This window comes from Apis cerana, linkage group LG12, assembly GCF_029169275.1.
Source record: "Apis cerana isolate GH-2021 linkage group LG12, AcerK_1.0, whole genome shotgun sequence".
NCBI lineage: Eukaryota > Metazoa > Arthropoda > Insecta > Hymenoptera > Apidae > Apis > Apis cerana.
This window is the reverse complement of record NC_083863.1, coordinates 5,933,059-5,952,113: the sequence shown is the minus strand read 5'-3', so window position 1 is coordinate 5,952,113 and position 19,055 is coordinate 5,933,059. Positions and strand designations below refer to the sequence as shown.

The following is a 19,055-nucleotide window of genomic DNA, read 5'->3' as shown; positions in this document are numbered from 1 at the left end:
AAAAAAAAAAAAAAGAAAAAAAGAAAAGACTATCGCGATAACCTAAAACCGTCCATCCTTCACGAATCGATCCAGGTATCTTCGTTAAGGGAAATGAAGTTGCATTTCGTCCGACTGTGAAACGTTGTTAGTTCAATTCTATCCTTCGTTTTATTCCGCCAACATATTTGAACAAGCATCACCGAGTTTTAAAAAGATAAAAAAAAATTTCCCTTCTTATCTATGTCATTCAATAAATGAAAAATCTACTAACAATATCCCTATTTGCTGTATTAAATTACATCTCAACGATGCAAATTCAGTTCTTTAATTTACATAATATCGTGGAAATAAAATTTTAGCGAGATACAACTAAACGAGGTAATTTTATGCAATCATCCACTAAATTTACATTGATTTTGAAATTTACATTTTTCTTCTTTAATTCTGATTCCTTCCTAATCCATTTATCGTTATCGCGATTTTTTCTATTTTCTTATTGATACATTCAACATTTTACTATATAAATACATTATTGAGATTGAAAATTTGCATAAAACCGATGGAATATAATAATTTAAGAAAGTTCGTATAACTCGTTAAGTATGGATTAGCACGTTTCACCAGAGATAGGTTTGACCGACGAGAACAGCGAATTGTGCTCGCTATCCAGACGTATCGGTCGATGCGAAAGCCATTTGCAAGCAAGTACCAACTGTCTACTCAACTGAAATAGAGATGGACAGGTTCGAAATGGACGGCTCGTATGCATGCAGTTGTTTCAATCGGTGATATCTATCGTGAACTTTGTACACGTCGATTTAGTTCCCTCGGTGTCTTCGACGACACCTGCGGGAAACTGATACCCCCAAACCGAAGACTTTAAAGGAAACTTACGCAGTCTTATAAGAAGATGTACGGTTAAGAGGTGGGTAGTAGTAACTAACCGGCTTCCCCTGTTTCAAACTAGTTAATAACTATCGTGGAATTATTCTATTAGATAAACATTACGTAAGAGGGAAGTTTCACTCCAAAGTTTCGTTTATTTCATTAAGAGATCGAGTAAATTAGTCATTCTTAGCAATATATTGGATCATCCTAATAGGCAGTGTCATTTTCAAAGGAATAATTTCACGAAGAAAAATAATATTTCTTGTGATTAAGACGATTCTTTAAATTTCTAAATTAAAAATTTGCTCAATGCTGCAGTTTCTGTAGTTTGCTATTTAAAAAAAATTTCGCAGAACGATAATATTTGGTATTGATTTAGAAGAATGTAGTAATATGTATGTATCGTCTACTTAATTTTTCATTATAAACGTATAGTTGGTGGTTATTTATAATTTTATTTTAAATATGTACGATATATGATGTTTCATAAATATGTAAGACGATATTTCTTATATAGAGGATGATTTAATATAATATTTGTAATATTGTATTTTTAATATAATCTTCTTTTAATACATTTACTTTATCGATACGATTACATTACCTTTTGAATAAAATGTTTTCGATCGAATCAATTTATCACTTAATAAATTTTATAAATACATTGCAGATAAATATTAACTTGCCCTCGTACATATTTTAATACGTTCAACAATTTTCGAATATTATAAATTTATGTTGGAATTTTATCGCGAATCGCACCTGTGCGATACAATATGTGGAACAATTTATTACCATTCTAATTTAAATATCGTGCAGATACAAACGTTTATCTTTCGTTTCGATATCACAGATACTTTTTGAACGTTCGTTATATTATAAAAAAAAAAAACTTATGCGATTGAATCACAAACACAGCCAATATGTATTCGAAGCGGAGAAGATGCTTTTAAATTTTGCAATAACTCCCTTGCCACACGACTTCAAACAAGATAGAACAAAACTTTGTAATATCATCGAATTGTTGATAGAACTGGAGGAGAACTGCAACTACCATATCGTCGACCGAATGCAGGCTAGCCAAATACTGTAAATTTGTTCAGAAACTTTCGCTGTTCGCGCATCTCTATTACAGTCGAACAATTCGTTGCATTCCTGCCATTGCATTTCTCGGATAGTGCTTTAACTTGCAAAATCTTATCAGGATACATCCATATTTGCACCCGAATCATTATTCTCGAAAATAAATCGAAACAATTGAGATGGACGAAAGGATAACCAGAAGAAATAAACAAGAGAAAAGGATAGAGCGTGTATAATTTCGAATTTGTAAAGATTTTATACACAAAATAAGAGGAGGATGATAAATTATTATTGACTGAATAAAAAACGATTTTACTTCGAGTAATAACAAAATGACGGAAGGAAAGAAAAGAAAATGGAAATAAACGTTTTAAATGAATTATAGTGTAATATTTCATACGGATTAAAAGAGATTTTATCAGAAAACGAAGAGAAGAAAAGAGAAGAAAATTTAAAAATAAAATTTTGATCGAATGAGAAACGATTTGTATACCTGAGGTAATATCGAATTAAAAAGGAAAAGAATCAAAAGTTCTGAACCAAGTATAAAATGGAAAATGAAAAATTGTTATCAGAAAATAAAGAAAAGGTAGAAAATTCATAAACTCTTGATTGAATGAGAAACGATTTGTATGCTCGGAATAGTATTGGATTAAAAAGAAAAAAGAAGAAGATGGAAACGAAAGTTAACATTTCATACAGGATAGGAAACAAAGTAGCGAAGAAAAAAATCTGTCTGAAAAATAATCAAATTTACAAATCAACGGAACGAAGAGGAGATGTGAATGAAATTTGCAAACAAAAATCTCGATCAAGAAAAATTAAATCGGGCAGCAGACAGATTATCGATATCTAATGCTTCTTACGTTTTTCTTTACAGCTCGTGACCAGCAACAGTGCCTTCCGTGAAAATAGTGTCGCGCAATATCCGATATAAGATCCCATCGCCACTGTTGAGATATCGTAAATCAATTTTCCTCGTCGCGTCGTACATTTTTTTCTCCACGACCCTTCGCGATTCTGTCACGAGTTTCAGCTTCGTTAAAGTGGGAATTGGCAGCTCATTTAACGTTTCTATAAAAGAAATTAAACGCGAAAACATAATTATATATAACCTCCCTGTTATTCTGTCTTCCGTCTCCGAATTTGACGAGACATTATAATCATTTTTTTATAAATTAGTTGAAGATCTTTTTTAAAAATCTTCGATATTTCCATAAAAAGATTTTTGCTAAACCTCATCCTCTTATTATATTATAATTATTACGATATGTGATTACAAAACAATGTGTCGTTATACATGTTATGATAATATATTAATATACTTGTTATTTGTTTGTATGATTAATTATATTATGAAATACATATTTATAATATAATATGTTGCGACGACATGATGATCAATTTTGATGAAAAATAAATCTGATAAACGTCAAGGTATGGGTAAAACTTTAGCCAACTTTGAAATCACGCTCGAATCCTTTTGAGAATTAATACGTAAATTCCTCTTAATATTCCAGTTTGCAGTTAAAAGCGAACTTTGCCTGACGCTGTGTATGATTGTTTATTAAGTACCGCTATTATATCCAGCACAAAGAGTAAAACCGGTGAGAGAGGATAACGAGTACCGAAATTATTACAAGTAATCGAAGGAGAAAATTGTTTCAGCCTTAATATGTCATGCGTGTAATTAAATGAACGTCGAGCCTTGTGACAAGTTCAAAATGAGAAAGCTCAGAAGCAGTAATATATTCTCGCAACTCAAAGATACAATATGTGCAACATTAAAGTGTACGCGTGAATTAAAGCAAGATGCCAGAAAAAGGATGCGTAATAAACATTGATTCTTTTTTAATCTTAACTTTTCTCGACAAAATATGGTAAATAAGTCAACCTTTGGTTATTTTGCGAATGACCTGCCATTATTTCATGCTTATGCGAAAATAATAGTACCTGTGTCACGTTAGAAGTGATATAACTCCGATATTAGAAAACTTTCGACATCGGCGTTGAGGGATGACATACGTGTGTTAGGAATTAATTCCAAATGAAATCCCACGCTTGAAAATGGTAAATTTTTCGATATTTAGAAAGCTGTAATTGCAAAATTCCAATAATTTCGTTACAATTTTCGTAAAATTGACATCACATCGCGTCGAATCTCGTAAGACTCGAAACGCGGCTCAAGTATCGAATGCAATTTTTATTATAAGTACCGCACGACCTCGTTACCTGTCGGAGGATTTAATGGGAGCGCGAAATAAATGCGAAATTACGAAATTAACGACGAAGAAACGGCGGTAGTCTGTTAAAATGCATTACGAGCACAAAGAGTGCAAGATTTTACGCAATTATAGGAAAACGCAAATGTGATTTAATGTTTCCAAAGAACGTTTCGAGTGAAAGAAAAAAAGAAAAAAAAAGGAACAACACGAAACGTTAATATTAAAATGGATTTCAAACATCGAGTTCCACGTAGACTCGTTCCATTCGGGGGGAAAAACTGGATCGAGGAAAGATCGTGGACAAAAGGGAATATATTCAATTCATTTTAAACGAGCGAGGCTGAGAGAGAAGGGAAGTTTCACAATTCTAGTTCTACGATACACGTATAATTCTATACGGAAACATGCATCGCAAGTATGACGATTCTATGATGCGAGCTTTGTCTCGCAAGTTTGCACTGTTCGCGGTAACCTGAGAGTTGCGGCAATGAAGATTACTCGGTATAATTGAAATTGGTTATGTCTGGACTTGTAAGGAATACTTGTTAAAGGTGGGAGGATTCATCTATTCAAACGTTTACGGGAATAATGATAGAATAGTAATCGAAACTGTTAACGTTTAACATTCGTAGTATTATTCATAGAATTATTCGTATCTTGATTTATTGAATTAGGATCGTTTAAATTTAGAATAAAACGTTCGAGTAATTAATGTTAAGTGTCTTATTTATAAATCCATTGATCGAATTTGATTTATTGAATCGGAATGATAATGTTCTAATATGATCGTTATAAGTGACGATGAAATCTCGATGTTTAAAAAAAAGAATCGAAAAGATAATCAAAGAAAATACATTGAAAAATCGATTGGAATATCGTGATATTATAAACGACGGATATTTTCGTCACAAAACTGCCGATTTTCATTCCTTTGAAATGTATTTTGATCCTCAATAAATCTCAATAAAAGCGCTATCAAAAAAGAGATAATTTACGATAGTTGAATGGTAAAATATTTCAGATATTCGCTTCTGAAAAGCGCAATCTTTGACAGAGCAAATTGATTGAATTTTCTCAATTTTCTCGCTGAGAAAAAGTGGAAAAATAAAGAAGCATAATTAATTTGATACACTATTTAAAGACAGCGTATTAATCTTTTAATCTCTTTAATTCTTTTTTCCTTTTTTTAATCGCAACAGGAAATACATCCACTACAGAAGAAAGAAGTATTTCTTTCCCCGTAACATTGTAACTATACATTGTAAACTCCACAATAATGATGACTTTAGAATTTTTCAAACAAGACGAAGGGGATGGTAACCCATGGAATTGAAAGAGGGGCTTAAAAACCGGTTTTCTATTCGGCCGTGGAAACCATCGTCCGACGACGATAATTTTGTTTTCCCAACGTCGTTGACGTCCTCCCATTCATTTTCGTGGCAAGTGGGAAGGAATTGACGTGGAAAACGGAAAGCTATGGTATGCCTCTACGAATGCAACTTTGAATATGAGTTGGAAACAATTGGCTCCTTTAATGAGATTGGCCGTAGATGTGTACGTGTGTACACACGTGAGCCAGATACGTTTGTGCACACACGATTCTTGCCAATAGTCGAGGGAAACGTTATTAACCTGATTGGCGGCGCAAAAATACCCTTGCAGCTCCCGCTTGACACTAGTCTGGTCATTGCACTCAGAGCTAATTAACTAAAACTACGGATAGCAACTACAAATAGGATTTCTCTAAAATATGTATATACATTATATGCATACGTGCATACCGATCGTATGTACACGCGTTTTAGCAGATATATTTAGCAAATAATTTTAAATAAAAAACGTACTTCTACTTTCCTTTCCAAGGTTGTTTCATAAATTTGTCCAAAGTTCAAGCTACACCCTGAATAAACGATTATGACGAGCAGACGCGACGATGCAGGTAGTTGACGATAATCTCTTCGGTGACGGTTTTGGATTAGACTGGTAAAAGCTTCTCTTGTTTAATGTAATATATACTGCATGTAACGAGATGGCGTTGAAATTATAATATTATCTACTGCTAACATAGTTGCATTCGTTATCATTAATGTGTTTTCTGATTAATCTGTTTCTGTCTCTTTCTCTCTCTCTCAAATGTATCCAAGATATTTTTTTCCCTTATAATTTTTTGTAAAATTTGTATGTAAATCTTTTTGTAAAATTTTTAATACACAGATTTTTTATAAAATATCTTTCGTAGAACGTTGCTTAATTTTTCGATCAAATATAAATAAATATCTCAAAATCTTTTTAAAACACGCGCAATGTAAAGATTATTGTGTCAAGTTTAATTATTATTAATTGTAAATTTAATTATGGTTCAGAGAAAAGAATCGTTACATGGAAATTGCACGATGTAATATATAAAATATTCCTATTACATGCGAAACAAGGTACTGAAAATTACATGAAATTTGCGTTTCAAATAATAATAAACGGAATTCCGTATCTCTTCCTGTTACAATTTAAAGGACTCATGCTTCAATTATATAATTATATGTGTTATTTTAATCAAAATAATAAGAATAATGCTGAAAAAAAATCAAAAACGGGGACAAGTTAAATAAATTTAATGATGCATCGAAATAGAACATGCAGTTCAGCAAAATGAATATTAATAAAATGATAATACCATTCATATATCAATCAGATTTCTTTCATTAACTTTCAATGATCCAACTTTGAATTTGCATAAAATTTAACATCATTGAATATTAATTTTAATTAACATACACTACTTAGTATTATAATCGTATGTACAAATATGAATAATCCTTCGATTATTTGGATCAGATGTTCGAGATATAGATAGAATTATGATCATACTAACTATCATTGTGCGAATCTACCAGTTAAAGGTTATTTAATAGTATCTACATTTCCTCTTAATTATCATGATACATTAGTAAACCTAATTTATTGGTATGTATAAATGCTTTTCCCATCCACAGATCATTCGTAATAGAAACGCATAACATGTATCATAAAATGTAAAATTGAACGAAATATTAAAAATTTAATATCCACCGCATTAAAATAATTTATACATTTTTAAAGATTCGTTTTTCAAAATATTTGAAACGAATTTATTATTCCATCGTTATTAATATTTTATACGAAGAAGAAATAAAAATTAAATGTTTGTGTAAAAGATTAAAAGAATAATTATTGTTATATACTATAAGCTGACTATTTGAATAATTTTGTCACTATATTTTAGATTCGAATTTTACAAATCTAAAAATCAGATTTCGATTTATTTCTCTCCTTAAATTAATTCGCAGATTTAACCACACGAATTATATAGTACCACTGGATGTGGGTGTACAAGGACAGAAGTCCATCAAATGAAGAATGAATAAAGCTACGGTGATAAATATTTGTTTTTCGGCTGTGCAATGTTTATTGTAAAACTTTACGTTATAAAAACAATGCTTCGTGCACAAATTCGGTCGTGGAAAATAAAAGAAAATGCAAAATTTATCAAACGCAAACGATTTGAAGAAATAAAACACAATAAAATAAAGCTTTTGGGCAAAAATTATCGCGATGCTTTTGTCTTTACGTTTTATCGACGATTAAATTGTCCTTATAATTACAATCGTGCAGGATCGTTAAGTTTATTAACCGTTGCTTAGCAAAGAAGCTGTATATATCGCGAAAAATAAACGCAGAACCGTAACAAAAACAGGACACGATAAATTCCTCCCAATAAGGCTGTTCCAAATCCGACATTTCGGATCAAATAGAGCGGAATGACAAACGATTATAAAAGGTAAAAACGATAAATATGAGGATTATTTTTTTCCTTCCTCTGCTTTATCCAAAATACGTTGTTCGTTGTAATTAATGTTATTTTTAATATACTATATTGTAAATGCATTTAATAATAGAATGATCATCCGAATTTCGATTATGCAAATGCGAATTTTTATATTTTGTAACAAAATAACTATTAATTTATTTTTTTTACAATATATTTCATCTATATAATCTTTCTTTATGTAAGAACATTCGTATTCGAAAATTCTTTCTTTCTAGTTATGTCACATGCATATATATAAATTTGGATTTTTCTAATCGATTATCAAAAATCGCCTATCCGAAATGGATTCTCCTCTTCTGATTAATTCGAATAATCGATGTTTTACCGTATTTACTAGTTGAAATAGCCAAAAGTAGAAATACAATGCACCCTTTTTACATGAAAGAGAAGCAAGGAGCTCGTATTCATTCATACAGCGGAAGAGTAAAATTTTTTACAATCTTCCATTTAGCATTCTGGAGTAAAACGAAAGCATGGAAAGGGGAATAAATCCGCTGGTTAATAGATAACCGGGTCGTCGCCCTCGAGAGGTCGACAAGGCTTTTGGCAAAGAACGAGCGAAGAAGAAACGAAGGAGGGGGGTGGGGGTGTATTCGTCTTTCCGAGGTGCCTATGTCTAGCAAAGAAGCTGTGCAACGTGTGCAACGTGTTATAAAAAAAAGTAGAACGAGGTCAAGGCGGTTCGTCGTTCTTTTTTCTTTTCTTTTCTCTTTTTTTCTTTTTTTTTTCTATCTAAAGAAAATTTGCCTCGAGTCAAACTAACTTCCTCCCCCCTTTTTTTATCGTTGTTGTCGAGAAAATTGTCTAACTTCATAATTTATCGCGTCTTTGAGTTCTCTTCACGGACAGAGAAAAATTTTTGGATGAATAACGTAGTTCGATGTGACGTGATCATAATTGCTACTGGAGATAGAAACAATATATTTAAAAAAAGGCTATTTCAGTTTGTAGTACATAGTACATCGCAAGAGAAGTTATTTCCTCTTTGGAGAGTTTTAAAGTTCATTTGCAAAACTAATATCTAAAACTTTATAATTTTAATAACGTTCCTTTGACTTACCTCACACCCTTTGTGTTCTTTTCGCCAATTCCATGGTTATTGTCCATGTTTTCTCCCAAAATTTTGGAATCTTGCTTGAATTCCACGCGATTTCATTAAGAGCAAATATAATGTCTTTCAAACATAACGATTCTTCGAATATTTTTCATCGAGTATTTTTCTATCTTCCGTATAATATAATCTTCTTCGATTAAAGGAAAATTCCGAATACGAAAGAATCCCATCGAGAATTTTATCCTTTTTCACGATGCATATTTCGAACACTCGGTTTGTTCATTCAATTTCTATACAAATATTTATATACGGATTCTTGTCAAAGCAACTCGATCGATAATTATCTTCGAAAACGTTGTTCACTTCATCACAAAGAAACGACACCTCTTCAAATTCCAAGTATTCATGGTCGAAAGATGCGTTGAGCCGATGATCACAAAAATCGAAAGAACGATCACCTCTTCCCGTTGTCCTCGAAAATGTCGAGTTTCTCTCCTCCATCCTTCTTTTCCGCGGTGAAACAACGTCCATTCCCAAATAATTATCTGATCAATGCCAACCGATCTCGACGAATCTCCAAATCTCTTGATCCCAAAATTTCACTCGCACGATGACACGCAACAGCGTGTACATAACGTAGAAACAAAAACCAATGCGTGTTGCCAAAAAAAAAAAAGAAAAAAAACACGATTCAATGTGGAGATTTCTCAGCTAAATCTCTCATCGAACACACATAGTTCCACGGATTTTCATTGTTGCTCTTTTTTTTTTTTACCGCCATACAGAAATCGCGGATTAGTCCGACACAATCTTTTTCCACTTTGAATGCTCGTCCTAAAAAGTGGAAAATAAAAAGCTGCACTTTATTGCTCTGCGGGGGAATCTCACTCGTTGCCACGGGATCACCAACGCTTGTGCTACACGGACTTAACTCTGTTCTCGTTTCTCCTTTTTAAATTTCACTAGTTCGCGTAACATTGATTATCCTTTATAACAAAGTTGGTGTAAACATGTTCGATCGATAATCCTCCAAATTTTGCAAGCATGCGATTTACTTGCGTACTTTCGTCGGGGAGAACTGCACCTATTTTTTTAAACAATAAGATAAGTAAGACGGAAGTTATATAGATTCGTGAGAAAAGAGTACACAATTTTCTCTCGAAATAAAAGGATCCCTTTAAACCGAATAAGACATTAAAATGTTTCGCAGAAACGAGATATAAGCAGAAAGAGAGAGAGAGAGAGAAAGAGAAATAACTTTGCGATGGAGAGAAATATCGCGAGATTTTCAAAGCTCGGTCATTAGTCTAGTTGTTTGAGTCTAACATTTCACGGGATATACAAGAGGGGAAGAAAGAGAGAAAGAGAGAAAGAGAGCGAATATACGAGAATATATGAAAAAAGAAGAAAAATGAAAGTGAATTTTCCGCCAAGGCTTTCCCGCGTCGCCGAGCACGCGCGTTTTTCTTCCGCGTCTTTTCAACAACCCTTCGCTGTAAATCACTAGATTTATACATTTTCCTAACCCAACACACAGGGTACATACTTCGAGCACGGGCGCATTAGCGGAGAGACACGAGATACGCGATAGAGGAAAATATGTACGTGAGAAAATGTGTGCACGAACACCTGATACCTGCGTAATTACATTTTTGACAAAGGATTTTCGATTTTAATGGAAGATGGATAAAGAAAGATTGCGCTTATAAGAGGATTGAAGATGCGAGCACGAATGAATTTCGGATATGATCCATTTTCGAGGCAAGGTTTCGTTCACGATACGATGATTTTACGACGAAGGTCGTGTCTTTTCTCGCTGTAACAAAAATGGAAACTATCACCATATATTCTTGTGAAAATCATATAGGTCGGAATGGAGGCTCTGTTTCGTAATTTATCTCGATATCCGCCATACAGTTTTATCAGAATGACTAGTGTTTTCCGATAACAAGGTATCGACCTGCTGGAAAATAAACGAAAAATTTTCCATCCCTGGTTGTCGCGTTTTCCCAGCTACAATTTTTCAATTCGATTATTATTTCACGTTCGAATACATCGTTAAACTTCGCGAACAGGAGAAAGGAAGAACGATGGTCTTTTTCTCGAGCCTTTTCTGCTTTATTTTTAAAAATATCGAGGGACGTAGATTTCTCGAAGAGAAGAATTACGAAGCTTCTTGTCTTAGAGAATATCTGATGTTTTCTCTTTTCTTCTTTTTTTTTTGTACATCATAACGGAGGAATATTAAAAAGGGAAGCTCGAAATAAAAATAGAAAATTTTATCGCGCTTTCAACGCTGTCCATCAATCTGATGTTTGCCATCGTATTATGGAGAAGCGTGTGCTCGAGGAAAGTGAAAAACATCAAATTAAGTTGCCAAGTTGGAACAAAAATTAAATCTCGCTTACTCGAATACTTTGATCAACTTACCCCCGGGGATGATATCCCGGGAAAGAGAGTTATCGATCAAAATAGAGCTTGATATTCCCTGGCTTCGAGTCGAACACCAAAGCGAATAAAATCGAAATGCAAAAAAAAAAAAAAAAAGGAAGCGAATTTTCGTCTATGACACGTTATGCGCATCAACTGTAAAATAGTTTATGTAGCAGAATTTCGTTCGGGCGACGAGTAACGTCGAACATTGTTCCATATCCGAAACGAAATTGATTTTATCGAAGCGTCTCGGAATTTTTCCTCCAAACATGGAATATGTTTTGCATCGCGATACCTATATCAGAAACTCGATGCCGCGATGCAACCGCAAACTATTCGAAATATTCTGGCCAATCACCGGGATGAAGCACAAAGGGAAAGATACGGTATAAATTCGAGAATAATATTGTTCGCGAGCGAGCGACAATTCTTGAGGAGATACGCGAGGAATAAAATAGTTGAAAAATTTTATAATCACCTTACTGATGAGATTAATTCGTGAAATATGAGATAGAGAGAGAGAGAAAGAGAGAACACCATCGTCAAGTGTACAAGGAAGATAATTTTGGAAAGAAAATGGAGGTTAGAGAATTACGAGGGAACGAGATGCAAGATCTGCAGTATCGATCGTATTATTAAAATTAATCACTCGAGGTGAAGTAGATGAATTATGAAGACGATTGGATTAAATGGAAAATAGTTGCAAACGTCGAGGAATGTAAAATGAAGATGACGAAAATATTTGAAATTCCTTGTTGGTCAAGTTGATCGATTTACCGAGTGAATTAAGATCCGTGTGCTAATTACTCCGGGTCCATCGAATCAATTTACTGATCAAAGTGACGTGTCATGTATCTCGGCATACCGAATGTCGACAACTAGCTCAAAGGGAACAATTTGAGGATGCTGGGATTGTTTAGGATCGTCACTGTTACGTGGAATAAATGAAAAATATAAAAATCGATCTAGTGATGATAATTGATGATGATTTATAAATTATAAAGGACAGATAGAGCGGTTTTAAAGAAACAATGCAATGAAAATTGAACGACAATTAGATTTCGAACAATTTTCCGGTGTACAATTAGCTAAGAGTGGAAAAATAATAATTGTATAGAACTTACGGCTCGTAATGCTTTTAACCTTTCATTCTTACGTTAGCCTGTACACAGGGATACGTTGGAGTAGACTCGACAAGAGTAGAGGATTGCTCTTGAGGCAGAGAAGTGACACAGAGTAAAAGAATGATGGAAGAAGGGGAGAACATAAAGGAGAATATTTCAGTGTTATGCATGTTGGAATGCATTGTAGTAAACCACAACACTGATTAATATGCTCATGCGACGAGAGAGGGAAATCACAATAGGGAAACGTAGGTGGCACATACGTGTAAGATTTCATAAGATGAAATCAAATTGCGGGAGAAAAATAATCAACTTTATGATCAGATTACGATGACATTACGTTGTAAAAAAAAAAAAGAAGAAGAAATACTCGGTAGAGATTGTGATTAGATAAAAATATTATCTCGGTATTTCTTGTCTGCTTATACATTATAGATTGCACTAGGAATTATGCAAAGCAAACAATCAGAAAGAAAAAACAAAAAGATCGTGATGTTATTTCAACGCTACGTCTATAAACACGCATCATTGCGTATGTTTAAAGAGAGATTTAGTTTCAACGCGACAAATTGCAAACTATAAATAACGTTATATACATGTACCCACTGAAATTGAAGTACCGCAAAAACCGCATTCGGTCTAGTTGGAACGTTACTAATGACTTTAGTGTCGTATACCGTGTGACATTGTTAAAAGTGTCGCATAAAGTTCTTGTTGTTAAATGTCGCGGTGCAATTGGAAGATACACGTACGATTTTTCCGTATTAAATCCGAAATCGTATAACGTATAGGTCGGTGAAATGAAAATTATTCGTTTCCGAGTATAATCGAAATATTCGAGAATAAACTCCGTAGAAAATGTCCCTTGTTCGGACAAATGGAGCGGAAAGATAAGTAAAGAAAAAAAAAAGTAAAAACGTTAAAATCAGCAACGAACGTGAGACACACTAGGAAGAAAGCAAGGTGCACGGGGTCATTGTCCTCAAAAAGGCGCGTAGCGGTAGCGTCATATTTCTGCGAGAACCTGTGACACGGTGTGGAAATGGAAAATCCTGGTGAACAAGGAAAACGTTACACCGAAAACGAGCACACCGCTTATCCGAACGTAGAATAAATCACATATACCGATCAAATGATACGCGTGTGTACGAAAATCGATAAATTCGGGTCCCGGGATGGCATTTACCGTTCGCTCGAGCATTTATCATCCATGCTCGGATGTGCGCGAGAGAAGAGGAGGCGAAGGAACAGTGGCAACGTCCCTGAGCATCGAAACGCCGTGTGCGGACCGGTGCGCGGTGTGTCACGCGTCACAACATTGCGTTTATCGTCTGGTCACACGCGAATCCATACGCAGCAGGGATACGACGACCAAAGAACCGAAGGAACTGTCATATCGCGTTGTATCGTGTCACGCGCGTCACCAGCATTATATTTTTATCACACACCCACCACTCGGCCCGGTAAACGAGCACCATGGCCGATGTATACGGCTGCTACGTGTTCGTTTGCCTGCGGACTTGGAGCGTGTCCTAAGACGGGAGAGAGAAAGAGAGAGAGAGAGAGAGAAAGAGAAAATATGTAGTTCGAATCACGCCACGTTTCTTTCAGGGCCGTACGACCGTTCGAAGATGTAAGAGGTGTCAGAAGGGGTGCTCGACGAGAGGGGTGTGAAGAGAACGCGTGAGATCCGCGTGTGTCTTTTGGGCTACCGGTCCCAACGTTGACTGCACCATCGGACTCTATCGCGCTACTCGCAACCACCACCACCACTACCACCACCACCACCACCACCAATACTACCTACCACCACCGCCACCACAGGCTACCGTTACCGTCGTCGCCGCCGCCGCCACCGCCGCCGTCGACGACGACGCCGTCGGTTGGCGTTGGCTATCGATTTTTCCGCGCAGCCTCCGCGGCCGGAGCACACAGACCGTCCACGTCTGCTGGATAGTTCTAACATTGTTGCTCGCTACTTTAACCCCTTCTGATTCTCACCTTGCTCCCTGTTTTTCTTTCCGATTTTCTTTTTATCGCCATTCTGAGAAGCCTCTCTCTTTTTTCCTTTAATCGAGAAAAACGAACAAATTTCCCGATAACGGAACTCGTACAATCCCTCATTCCGAATTATCGGCTCCATTGCTTTACGAATCTATTGTAATCGTTCGCTTTTTTTTTTCGTAAAATTCTTGTTCTTTTTTTCTTTTCCTCTTTCTTTCTTTTTGGTCGAGTTAAGTGCAGCTCGAGGGAACTATTCTTTCTTTTTACTTTATTCCCATCTTTTTTTTTTTCTTATAATATTCATGATTGTGATAGTATTATTGGTAATTGATGGGCACCGCTCTATGTTAACATTGTCGTAAGCATTTTTGTTTGTTCCGTTTCCTTGTCCTACTTAAGAATGTAATATTCTGCTGTAAAATAGAACGAAAATTGCTTTTCAAATTCCTTTATGTGTTCTCCAACTCTTTTATTGATCGCATTTCTGTTGATCTTTCCTTCTATGCCCTCGTTACTACGGAATCCGGGATCTCCTACCGATTTTACGAAGAGTTTACGTACCTTTGTTTGGAATAAACGACGAATACTCAATCATTCGTTGAGTGGTTAAATTAGTTTCCCGTTTGATTTATTAATTATCTAATTATTGTTTAATCAATAATGTGAAATAAAATACCTCTCGTTCTTATATTAAAATATATCATCGAATATATCATTTGTGAATAATTTTTATCCCGAATTTTGATCGTTTCTCCCATGTTCAAAAATGTTTCAAACGTTTCTAATTTTACTCTTTTACGCGAAGTCAACCTGCCAACAATGAGTTCAGTTTCAGAGGAATTCAGAGACCATTCTTCAGAAAAACGAGACTCAAAGGGAAACAAAAAGGAAGGAACGTCGTCGCGATAGAATACACGATTTTCCGGCAAGATTTCAAGAAAAATAAAAAAATGAAAGATGAAGACTTCCTTTCCACTTTTACATTATACGATCCTTTATTTCTTCTCTCTTCTCGTTCGTTTAGTGGTTTCCTCAAAGATGAGAATAGCCAATAATCGACATCGCTAAGGAATGAGTCAGGAATAGATCCCGTGAAAAATAGATAGTATCAATGCATGAGATAAGCTAATATTCTGAATTTCGAGAAAAAACAATCGATAGAGGAAGCAAAAACGAGCGTAATCTCGAATATGTTTATATATTTAAAAAAAATATTAATAATTTTTTAATAATCTTTCCTGAAATAGAATCGAGTTTACGAATATTAAATCATAAATAAAGAGATACGAAAAATTAAACGTTCTTTGTGATAAAATGTTTGAGTTACGCTATAATCTGTTTTTTAAGTCATTAATCAATGTTACAAGTTTATGGAAAGCATGAAAAATTTCCTTACATTATATCCATAATAGTTGCTGCATTTTATAACGAAGAACGAAAATGATTCTAATTACACGAATCTAATTTAAGAACAAAGACTTGGAAAAACGAAACTTTGATGATTATTGAGAATACAAGATCTAAAACCAAAATAGAATGTTCATGTAAGTATTGGTAGATAAAAAATTTCTTTTAAATACTTATTAAGCATATTGAACATATCTTACAGTAAACTTTGACGTTTATGTTTTATGTTTATGTGACGAAACTTCAGCATCGACAAGATATTTCCGAAGAACTGTGAAAATCATCATAAAATTTGAAGATGAGGCTTAAATATTTTGCATTCTAAGAATAATAAAATTAATTGAAAATATTTAAAATAAGAAAGATTAGGATTATGACGTCGAGAGATGACGAAGATTGTTGAAATGATTGACGATATAAATTTTATAATTTAAATTATTGTAATGCAAAATTGTTCTTATTAAATTTATTATTTACTCGTAAACTGAAAAAAGTTAGAGATCAAAGCACCTAGGATCAATAGATAAGCCTTAAACTGCTTCTGGCCGATCATGGACGGATGATTCTACTCGAAGCTAGTAGTGCTACTCAATCTGTGGCCGGGCAATAAAGGCAGTAACGCTTACGCCAGCGAGTTTCTCATGATAATAGGTGATCTTGGAAATGAAAAAAGCGAAGAAAAGAATCTTACGATGCTTTCGTACACGAAAGAAATTAACTTGAAATGATATATATATTAATTTAAAAAATAATTATCGCAAAAGAATTATATTGCAAAAATAAAATAGTGATGACAAAAAGTTCGAATTTTTTTCGAAAACTTTACTTTAAAAGTTCAAGTATTCGTTTGTGTGATATTCATTGGAAAAATCTAATTAATTTACAGATGTATCATGGAAAACGATAAAGAAGACTTTCCAGAGAAGAATGGTTGCAATTTAATTTTTCATCAATCTAGACCAAGAACTGACAGGAATTAATTAAATCTATGCTAAAAAGGATGACCTTAATGAAATAGGGTCCTCAGAATTAAACAATCTCCGTTGAAGGATTCGCTTCGATGCTCTTTCAGATTCCAATTGTTTAATCTGACAATTAAAAATGAAATAATGCGATTCCTATAAGAATAAATCTTTCGTTCTTATTATAATGCCATTTCGCTTCAAGTATTTAAATTAATTTAAATGTTATATGTATATACAATTAAACAAACGAAGATGTATAATTTATTTTCTATAACACGAGAGATTTTGTGTATTTATAATTTGTATAAATAAAATAAGATGAGTTTCATATAAGTATATACGCATACAATATGATGTGTACATATATACATATACATATATGTGTACATGTGTGTATATCCATGGCTATTCATAGATGGCATTCTAGCGAATAGAAGTATCGCGATACGAAAAATTTTTCAAACTAAAAGATAGAAGGATACTCTTCAAAAGAAATAGGGATAAAGATGGACGCAAGAAGCATTCAGATAAATTCAGGAAACTATAAATCTTTTTTCAAGATATTTGAAATGACATAAATATAATGGAATCACTATATATATAATAGGATTTTAAAATGTATATATGTATGAATAAGAAATAACACTATATATTTTGTCTATATTTTTCATAACATTAATTTGAATATTTCACTATTTACCTATTATATTTTATGCATTTCAAATAAATGAAATCAATTTGAAGCAATTGTCATGCAATATTATTTATATCGGTAAACTTACATTTCAAATTTCACTGTTATAATATATTAATTCTATCCTGCTATTTAAACGTTCAATTGTCTATTATGAATTTACTCATTTTAAGTGATTTTAACTGTCGTTTAAATTTTTGAAAATTTAGAAAGAAGATTTATGAGAAATCGGTTGTATAGATATAGAATGTAAAGATATAATAGATACAAAAGAATTTAGAATCTTTTCTAGAATCGTAAAATCCTCCTTAAGAAGAACAATTTAAGAAATGAATGTTTGTTCTTGAAAGTCTAACTTCGAACTAATCCGAAATCTCTTAGAAATATACACAAGCCAGAAAACTTGAAAGGTCACTGAACGAAAGATATATTGAGTTTTCGTGTACAATAACATCAATTTCTACGCATCTGTCCATAATCTTTAGCTTTTTGGCCAATATTCACGTCTTAATATATATATACAATTCAAGATAAAATAATATATGTTTCCTTCTTGTTTAAAAAAATAAATGTTTTTTTTCTTTCTCGTTTACAAATATGGAAATATTTGATTTATAAATGAAAGAAAACTTATCGAAAACAACAACAAAAGAAATTTCAAATTATTCTAACCATTCAGATATTTTTCTATTTATATTTTTGCCAATTTTCATTCGAATTTTCAATAACAATATCTCTTTAATGCCAAAATCGATATAAAAAAATTGTTGCTCATGTTTTATTCACGAATCGTTACATATTTCATAAATTTCAGAAATATTATGTTATAGTACACTCGATACAGGAACTCATTACTTCCATTGTACACTTCTGACTTTCTAAATCATTTATTCTTTCGATACAAAGTTACCTCGTTAAAAATAATTTATAACATTTTACGATGATACGATATGATAGAATTAATGTAAGTAATAGAATCTAATAATCGTAGAATTTCGAGTTTAATTTCAAAATTACTTCATGAATACGACCGACCACGTTCGTATCACGCACGAAAATATCACTTTTACAGAACATGAACATTTTACTGGATAGAACTGGAACATTTTACTAGCGATTAACTAATAAAGAACTAACAATTGTGTACGATGATAATGACGATATCTATTCCGTTTATTAGTTATGTACGTAATATCCAATTGTCTTAATCCAACTTATTACTGAAATGAATCACGCAATGATAAATTGGCTTCGAATGACTGATTCTGTGAACCTTTACCGAAATCACATCGAAATTATATCAAAATTAAACCGAAATTATAGATTCGCAC

General features: G+C 33.4%; 1 protein-coding gene and 1 long non-coding RNA gene across 4 annotated transcripts in view; both read right to left on the bottom strand.

Annotated features, from left to right (window-relative positions):
* Positions 1–19,055, bottom strand: part of LOC107995246 (uncharacterized) — a 137,960-nt gene that overhangs the window by 102,810 nt on the left and 16,095 nt on the right. The gene's annotated exons all lie outside the window — the stretch shown is intronic.
* LOC107995254 (uncharacterized) lies at positions 9,900–14,455 on the bottom strand. Its single transcript, XR_009832139.1, has 2 exons — positions 12,655–14,455; positions 9,900–10,181 (listed from the first exon to the last, which is right to left on the bottom strand). It is a non-coding gene; the product is annotated as an uncharacterized LOC107995254 (long non-coding RNA).